This window comes from Schistocerca gregaria, unplaced genomic scaffold, assembly GCF_023897955.1.
Source record: "Schistocerca gregaria isolate iqSchGreg1 unplaced genomic scaffold, iqSchGreg1.2 ptg001059l, whole genome shotgun sequence".
NCBI classification, from domain to species: domain Eukaryota; kingdom Metazoa; phylum Arthropoda; class Insecta; order Orthoptera; family Acrididae; genus Schistocerca; species Schistocerca gregaria.
In genome coordinates, this window is record NW_026062405.1 from 450,001 (window position 1) to 457,500 (window position 7,500).

Genomic DNA, 7,500 nt, shown 5'->3' on the forward strand with positions numbered 1-7,500 from the left:
GAGACCTTCACTTTCATTACGCCTTTAGGTTTCGTACAGCCCAATGACTCGCGCACATGTTAGACTCCTTGGTCCGTGTTTCAAGACGGGTCGTGAAATTGTCCAAAGCTGAAGCGCCGCTGACGGGAGCGATTATTCCGCCCGAGAGCATCCCGAGCCAACAGCGGCGCGGGTCCGGGGCCGGGCCAGGTAGGTCCGTCATCCGGGAAGAACCGCGCGCGCTTGCCGGGAGCCCGAGCGCCCAAAGGGGCGAATCGACTCCTCCAGATATACCGCCGAGCAGCCAGCCAGGACACCGGGGCTCTGCCCAACAGACGCGAACCGAGGCCCGCGGAAGGACAGGCTGCGCACCCGGGCCGTAGGCCGGCACCCAGCGGGTCGCGACGTCCTACTAGGGGAGAAGTGCGGCCCACCGCACACCGGAACGGCCCCACCCCGCGGCGAGTGGAAAGGCAACCGGACACGACCCCGCCGCGGATTGCTCCGCGCGGGCGGCCGGCCCCATCTGCCGAGGGCGGGGGCCAGTGGCCGGATGGGCGTGAATCTCACCCGTTCGACCTTTCGGACTTCTCACGTTTACCCCAGAACGGTTTCACGTACTTTTGAACTCTCTCTTCAAAGTTCTTTTCAACTTTCCCTCACGGTACTTGTTCGCTATCGGTCTCGTGGTCATATTTAGTCTCAGATGGAGTTTACCACCCACTTGGAGCTGCACTCTCAAGCAACCCGACTCGAAGGAGAGGTCCCGCCGACGCTCGCACCGGCCGCTACGGGCCTGGCACCCTCTACGGGTCGTGGCCTCATTCAAGTTGGACTTGGGCTCGGCGCGAGGCGTCGGGGTAGTGGACCCTCCCAAACACCACATGCCACGACAGGCGGCAGCCTGCGGGGTTCGGTGCTGGACTCTTCCCTGTTCGCTCGCCGCTACTGGGGGAATCCTTGTTAGTTTCTTTTCCTCCGCTTAGTAATATGCTTAAATTCAGCGGGTAGTCTCGCCTGCTCTGAGGTCGTTGTACGAGGTGTCGCACGCCACACCGCCAGCCGGCTGTGCACGCTACCGAGAAAGTACCGGTATGCGAACCGCCAGGCGACGGGCGCGCATCGCACGTTTAAGGAGACGCGGCCGGCCACACAGGCGACCACGACACTCCCACGTCTCCGAAGCGGGACAAACGCCGCGCGCTTCAGTATACGTAGCCGACCCTCAGCCAGACGTGGCCCGGGAACGGAATCCATGGACCGCAATGTGCGTTCGAAACGTCGATGTTCATGTGTCCTGCAGTTCACATGTCGACGCGCAATTTGCTGCGTTCTTCATCGACCCACGAGCCGAGTGATCCACCGTCCTGGGTGATCTTTTCCTTTTCAGTCTCCCACTGTCTCTTTCAAGACAGTAGCATTTGCGGGACTGAGGCGTCTGACGGCCCCTGTTCCACTATTTTTTTTGTGTCCAACGGCCTCACAGCCGATGGGCGTCGTACGGCTCCACACCGGAGCGGACAGGCACTCGGGCGAACGTCATTCAAAACCGGCGCCAGGCGCCAGGTACCGCAGGCCAGCCGCTCCAGAGCTTCAGCGCTCGTACCACACAACAACAACACTTCCGCTAGTTTTGAGAGGCACGCGTGGTTCCGCACGCGGCGCACGGCCACTGCCGTACAGGTAGCGTGTTGCGCGACACGACACGCACATCGAAAGACATGCAGTCTAGTCGGTAATGATCCTTCCGCAGGTTCACCTACGGAAACCTTGTTACGACTTTTACTTCCTCTAAATGATCAAGTTTGGTCATCTTTCCGGTAGCATCGGCAACGACAGAGTCGATGCCGCGTACCAGTCCGAAGACCTCACTAAATCATTCAATCGGTAGTAGCGACGGGCGGTGTGTACAAAGGGCAGGGACGTAATCAACGCGAGCTTATGACTCGCGCTTACTGGGAATTCCTCGTTCATGGGGAACAATTGCAAGCCCCAATCCCTAGCACGAAGGAGGTTCAGCGGGTTACCCCGACCTTTCGGCCTAGGAAGACACGCTGATTCCTTCAGTGTAGCGCGCGTGCGGCCCAGAACATCTAAGGGCATCACAGACCTGTTATTGCTCAATCTCGTGCGGCTAGAAGCCGCCTGTCCCTCTAAGAAGAAAAGTAATCGCTGACAGCACGAAGGATGTCACGCGACTAGTTAGCAGGCTAGAGTCTCGTTCGTTATCGGAATTAACCAGACAAATCGCTCCACCAACTAAGAACGGCCATGCACCACCACCCACCGAATCAAGAAAGAGCTATCAATCTGTCAATCCTTCCGGTGTCCGGGCCTGGTGAGGTTTCCCGTGTTGAGTCAAATTAAGCCGCAGGCTCCACTCCTGGTGGTGCCCTTCCGTCAATTCCTTTAAGTTTCAGCTTTGCAACCATACTTCCCCCGGAACCCAAAAGCTTTGGTTTCCCGGAGGCTGCCCGCCGAGTCATCGGAGGAACTGCGGCGGATCGCTGGCTGGCATCGTTTATGGTTAGAACTAGGGCGGTATCTGATCGCCTTCGAACCTCTAACTTTCGTTCTTGATTAATGAAAACATACTTGGCAAATGCTTTCGCTTCTGTTCGTCTTGCGACGATCCAAGAATTTCACCTCTAACGTCGCAATACGAATGCCCCCGCCTGTCCCTATTAATCATTACCTCGGGTTCCGAAAACCAACAAAATAGAACCGAGGTCCTATTCCATTATTCCATGCACACAGTATTCAGGCGGGCTTGCCTGCTTTAAGCACTCTAATTTGTTCAAAGTAAACGTGCCGGCCCACCGAGACACTCAACAAAGAGCACCCTGGTAGGATTTAAACGGGGTCCGCCTCGGGACGCGAAAGCACCCCTTCGGCTCGCCCCACCGGCAGGACGTCCCACGATACATGCCAGTTAAACACCGACGGGCGGTGAACCAACAGCGTGGGACACAAATCCAACTACGAGCTTTTTAACCGCAACAACTTTAATATACGCTATTGGAGCTGGAATTACCGCGGCTGCTGGCACCAGACTTGCCCTCCAATAGATACTCGTTAAAGGATTTAAAGTGTACTCATTCCGATTACGGGGCCTCGGATGAGTCCCGTATCGTTATTTTTCGTCACTACCTCCCCGTGCCGGGAGTGGGTAATTTGCGCGCCTGCTGCCTTCCTTGGATGTGGTAGCCGTTTCTCAGGCTCCCTCTCCGGAATCGAACCCTGATTCCCCGTTACCCGTTACAACCATGGTAGGCGCAGAACCTACCATCGACAGTTGATAAGGCAGACATTTGAAAGATGCGTCGCCGGTACGAGGACCGTGCGATCAGCCCAAAGTTATTCAGAGTCACCAAGGCAAACGGACCAGACAAGCCAATCCGATTGGTTTTGATCTAATAAAAGCGTCCCTTCCATCTCTGGTCGGGACTCTGTTTGCATGTATTAACTCTAGAATTACCACAGTTATCCAAGTAACGTGGGTACGATCTAAGGAACCATAACTGATTTAATGAGCCATTCGCGGTTTCACCTTAATGCGGCTTGTACTGAGACATGCATGGCTTAATCTTTGAGACAAGCATATGACTACTGGCAGGATCAACCAGGGAGCTGCGTCAACTAGAGCTGAGCAGCCGGCCGCCCGGGAGTGTGTCCCGGGGGCCCGCGCGAACACGCAAGCGTCCGCTCAATTATTCTGCAAACAGGAGGAGGCCGAGCTCCCCTGCACGATACACCTCGAAACCCTCTCAGGTCCCGGCGGCGCGCAGCGCCGTCCTAGGTACTTGGTCGGTTTCGAGAGAGGCGCAATCGCCCGGAGTTAGGCGAGTAGACGGTTTTAGTGCGAACACCCTTGCTCCCAACTGAGCTTGCCGCTGCCGACAGAGGCCCGGGAGCGTGCTGTCGTGGCATTGCCGGCGGGAGACAACACGCGCCACCTATGGTGACCGGCAGCTCCAACGCCAGCGCCACACAAGGGCAAAGCCCCACTTGGGTGCAGAAGCGAACTCTCCCAGCACAGCGCACGCGCCAACACGTCCGCACAACTGCGATACAAACCACCTGCGAGAACCGCTGGGGCGACCGAGCAGCAGACGGCGTCGCGGCGCCGAGTGCCAGGCGGCGGCGCATCCTCAACGCACACAGTCCTCAATCAGACCAGCACACTGCAGATGTCCACCGCGCTTCGCACCGGGCTCGGCTGAACCAACTTTGGCCGCCAGGCGCCGCGTGCAGGGTGCGCCGCAGCGTAGCTGCGCCGCCTGCCGGGCCCGTCGGCTGGCGCTCCTGCCACTCGGCGCCCCCCACCAGCCGCCTGTTGCGCGTGCGCCCACGCAGCGCGCGGCCAACACGCCGGGCGGCCCCCCTTCACCGGCCGGGAACAGTCCCACCAAGCCACCGCCGCGTATCGCTTCATACCCACATGGGCCTAGTCACGCGTGTGGATGTGGCGGGTACCGCTGAAACAACCGGTTAATAGCTGTACCGATCGTCGCCATCACAGATTCACCTCCAGCGTGAACAACCGCTCAACAACGGATTTCCAGTTCATTTGCGTATCTTGGGCAGTAAACGTAGATGTCCACCTACATTTGCGAATTCAACAATTCTTGCATGCCAGGATGTCATGTGTCACGACACGCTACATCAGACCACATACACACTGCGACATGTGCAGAAGAGAACACGTGGAAGGTGGCCCGCGCACGTATGCGATGTACCTTCCGCGATCCACTGTCAACCGGCATCTGCGGCATGTCCCAGATATGGAACGCGGTCCACCAGGGTAGCACTTTGTGTGAGGCAATACGACAAAGTCGGAATACACGCGTCACTACATCAGACGGCTCACGCTGACCTGACCTGACTCACCGCACCACCACCCCCAGCGACCCAGGGTGACATACAATGCGTTCGTACGTTCCTCCCACACGCCTCTACGGCGTACCACAGTGCAACCTAGCTGTTATTGGGAGACGAGACAAGTAGCATCAAGCACAACATATGGAAATTGAGATTCGACACCGTTGGGCACAGCCAGCGTACGGTCACACGTATCACACTACTTCACTCTGTACGTAACGACCGATGATCGGTACAGCGTGTGGGTTACGCGTACGACATCAGCGGACAATGGACACAGACCATACCACGACGTACACTGAGGGCGTCGACATCTGAATGCAACTGAACAGCTGCGAGGCTCATTTAACACTCAAACGCCAGACCGACCAGCTTGAGAGGACAGAGACACAAAGAGGGGGACAGAGGGGGACAGAGGGGGGGGAGGGGGGGGGTCGGCGATATAGTCCTATTGCAGTACAATTGACAGTGGATAGCAGGAATATGTGGAAAGTAAGCAACACTCGCAAGACATCTACATGAGGATAACAACGACACCAGAGATTCCGAGCAGTGAACTATGTTAGGCAAAGGGACAACGTGGGTTAGGTTAAGGGACAACGTGGGTTAGGTTAAGGGACAACGTGGGTTAGGTTAAGGGACAACGTGGGTTAGGTTAAGGGACAACGTGGGTTAGGTTAAGGGACAACGTGGGTTAGGTTAAGGGACAACGTGGGTTAGGTTAAGGGACAACGTGGGTTAGGTTAAGGGACAACGTGGGTTAGGTTAAGGGACAACGTGGGTTAGGTTAAGGGACAACGTGGGTTAGGTTAAGGGACAACGTGGGTTAGGTTAAGGGACAACGTGGGTTAGGTTAAGGGACAACGTGGGTTAGGTTAAGGGACAACGTGGGTTAGGTTAAGGGACAACGTGGGTTAGGTTAAGGGACAACTTGAGTTAGGTTAAGGGACAACTTGAGTTAGGTTAAGGGACAACTTGAGTTAGGTTAAGGGACAACTTGAGTTAGGTTAAGGGACAAATTGAGTTAGGTTAAGGGACAAATTGAGTTAGGTTAAGGGACAAATTGAGTTAGGTTAAGGGACAAATTGAGTTAGGTTAAGGGACAAATTGAGTTAGGTTAAGGGACAACTTGAGTTAGGTTAAGGGACAACTTGAGTTAGGTTAAGGGACAAATTGAGTTAGGTTAAGGGACAACTTGAGTTAGGTTAAGGGACAACTTGAGTTAGGTTAAGGGACAACTTGAGTTAGGTTAAGGGACAACTTGAGTTAGGTTAAGGGACAACTTGAGTTAGGTTAAGGGACAAATTGAGTTAGGTTAAGGGACAAATTGAGTTAGGTTAAGGGACAAATTGAGTTAGGTTAAGGGACAAATTGAGTTAGGTTAAGGGACAAATTGAGTTAGGTTAAGGGACAAATTGAGTTAGGTTAAGGGACAACTTGAGTTAGGTTAAGGGACAACTTGAGTTAGGTTAAGGGACAACTTGAGTTAGGTTAAGGGACAACTTGAGTTAGGTTAAGGGACAACTTGAGTTAGGTTAAGGGACAAATTGAGTTAGGTTAAGGGACAAATTGAGTTAGGTTAAGGGACAAATTGAGTTAGGTTAAGGGACAAATTGAGTTAGGTTAAGGGACAACTTGAGTTAGGTTAAGGGACAAATTGAGTTAGGTTAAGGGACAACTTGAGTTAGGTTAAGGGACAACTTGAGTTAGGTTAAGGGACAACTTGAGTTAGGTTAAGGGACAACTTGAGTTAGGTTAAGGGACAAATTGAGTTAGGTTAAGGGACAAATTGAGTTAGGTTAAGGGACAAATTGAGTTAGGTTAAGGGACAAATTGAGTTAGGTTAAGGGACAACTTGAGTTAGGTTAAGGGACAACTTGAGTTAGGTTAAGGGACAACTTGAGTTAGGTTAAGGGACAACTTGAGTTAGGTTAAGGGACAACTTGAGTTAGGTTAAGGGACAAATTGAGTTAGGTTAAGGGACAAATTGAGTTAGGTTAAGGGACAAATTGAGTTAGGTTAAGGGACAACTTGAGTTAGGTTAAGGGACAAATTGAGTTAGGTTAAGGGACAAATTGAGTTAGGTTAAGCGATAATCTGGTACAGCCACAGTTAGGTTAAGCGATAATCTGGTACAGCCACAGTTAGGTTAAGCGATAATCTGGTACAGCCACAGTTAGGTTAAGCGATAATCTGGTACAGCCACAGTTAGGTTAAGCGATAATCTGGTACAGCCACAGTTAGGTTAAGCGATAATCTGGTACAGCCACAGTTAGGTTAAGCGATAATCTGGTACAGCCACAGTTAGGTTAAGCGATAATCTGGTACAGCCACAGTTAGGTTAAGCGATAATCTGGTACAGCCACAGTTAGGTTAAGCGATAATCTGGTACAGCCACAGTTAGGTTAAGCGATAATCTGGTACAGCCACAGTTAGGTTAAGCGATAATCTGGTACAGCCACAGTTAGGTTAAGCGATAATCTGGTACAGCCACAGTTAGGTTAAGCGATAATCTGGTACAGCCACAGTTAGGTTAAGCGATAATCTGGTACAGCCACAGTTAGGTTAAGCGATAATCTGGTACAGCCACAGTTAGGTTAAGCGATAATCTGGTACAGCCACAGTTAGGTTAAGCGATAA

The 7,500-nt window shown here is 53.1% G+C and overlaps 3 non-coding genes across 3 annotated transcripts in view; all 3 read right to left on the reverse strand.

Moving 5' to 3' along the window:
- LOC126327758 (large subunit ribosomal RNA) overlaps window positions 1–1,010 on the reverse strand; it is a 4,222-nt gene extending 3,212 nt beyond the window's left edge. The window contains exon 1 of the ribosomal RNA XR_007561445.1: window positions 1–1,010. This exon is cut by the window's left edge and continues 3,212 nt beyond it. This is a non-coding gene — a ribosomal RNA (large subunit ribosomal RNA).
- Window positions 1,011–1,198: 188 nt separating this feature from the next.
- LOC126327801 (5.8S ribosomal RNA) lies at window positions 1,199–1,353 on the reverse strand. The gene has a single exon (XR_007561483.1). It is a non-coding gene; the product is annotated as a 5.8S ribosomal RNA (ribosomal RNA).
- Window positions 1,354–1,715: 362 nt separating this feature from the next.
- LOC126327811 (small subunit ribosomal RNA) lies at window positions 1,716–3,608 on the reverse strand. Its single transcript, XR_007561492.1, has one exon. It is a non-coding gene; the product is annotated as a small subunit ribosomal RNA (ribosomal RNA).
- Between the last annotated feature and the right edge of the window lie 3,892 nt (window positions 3,609–7,500).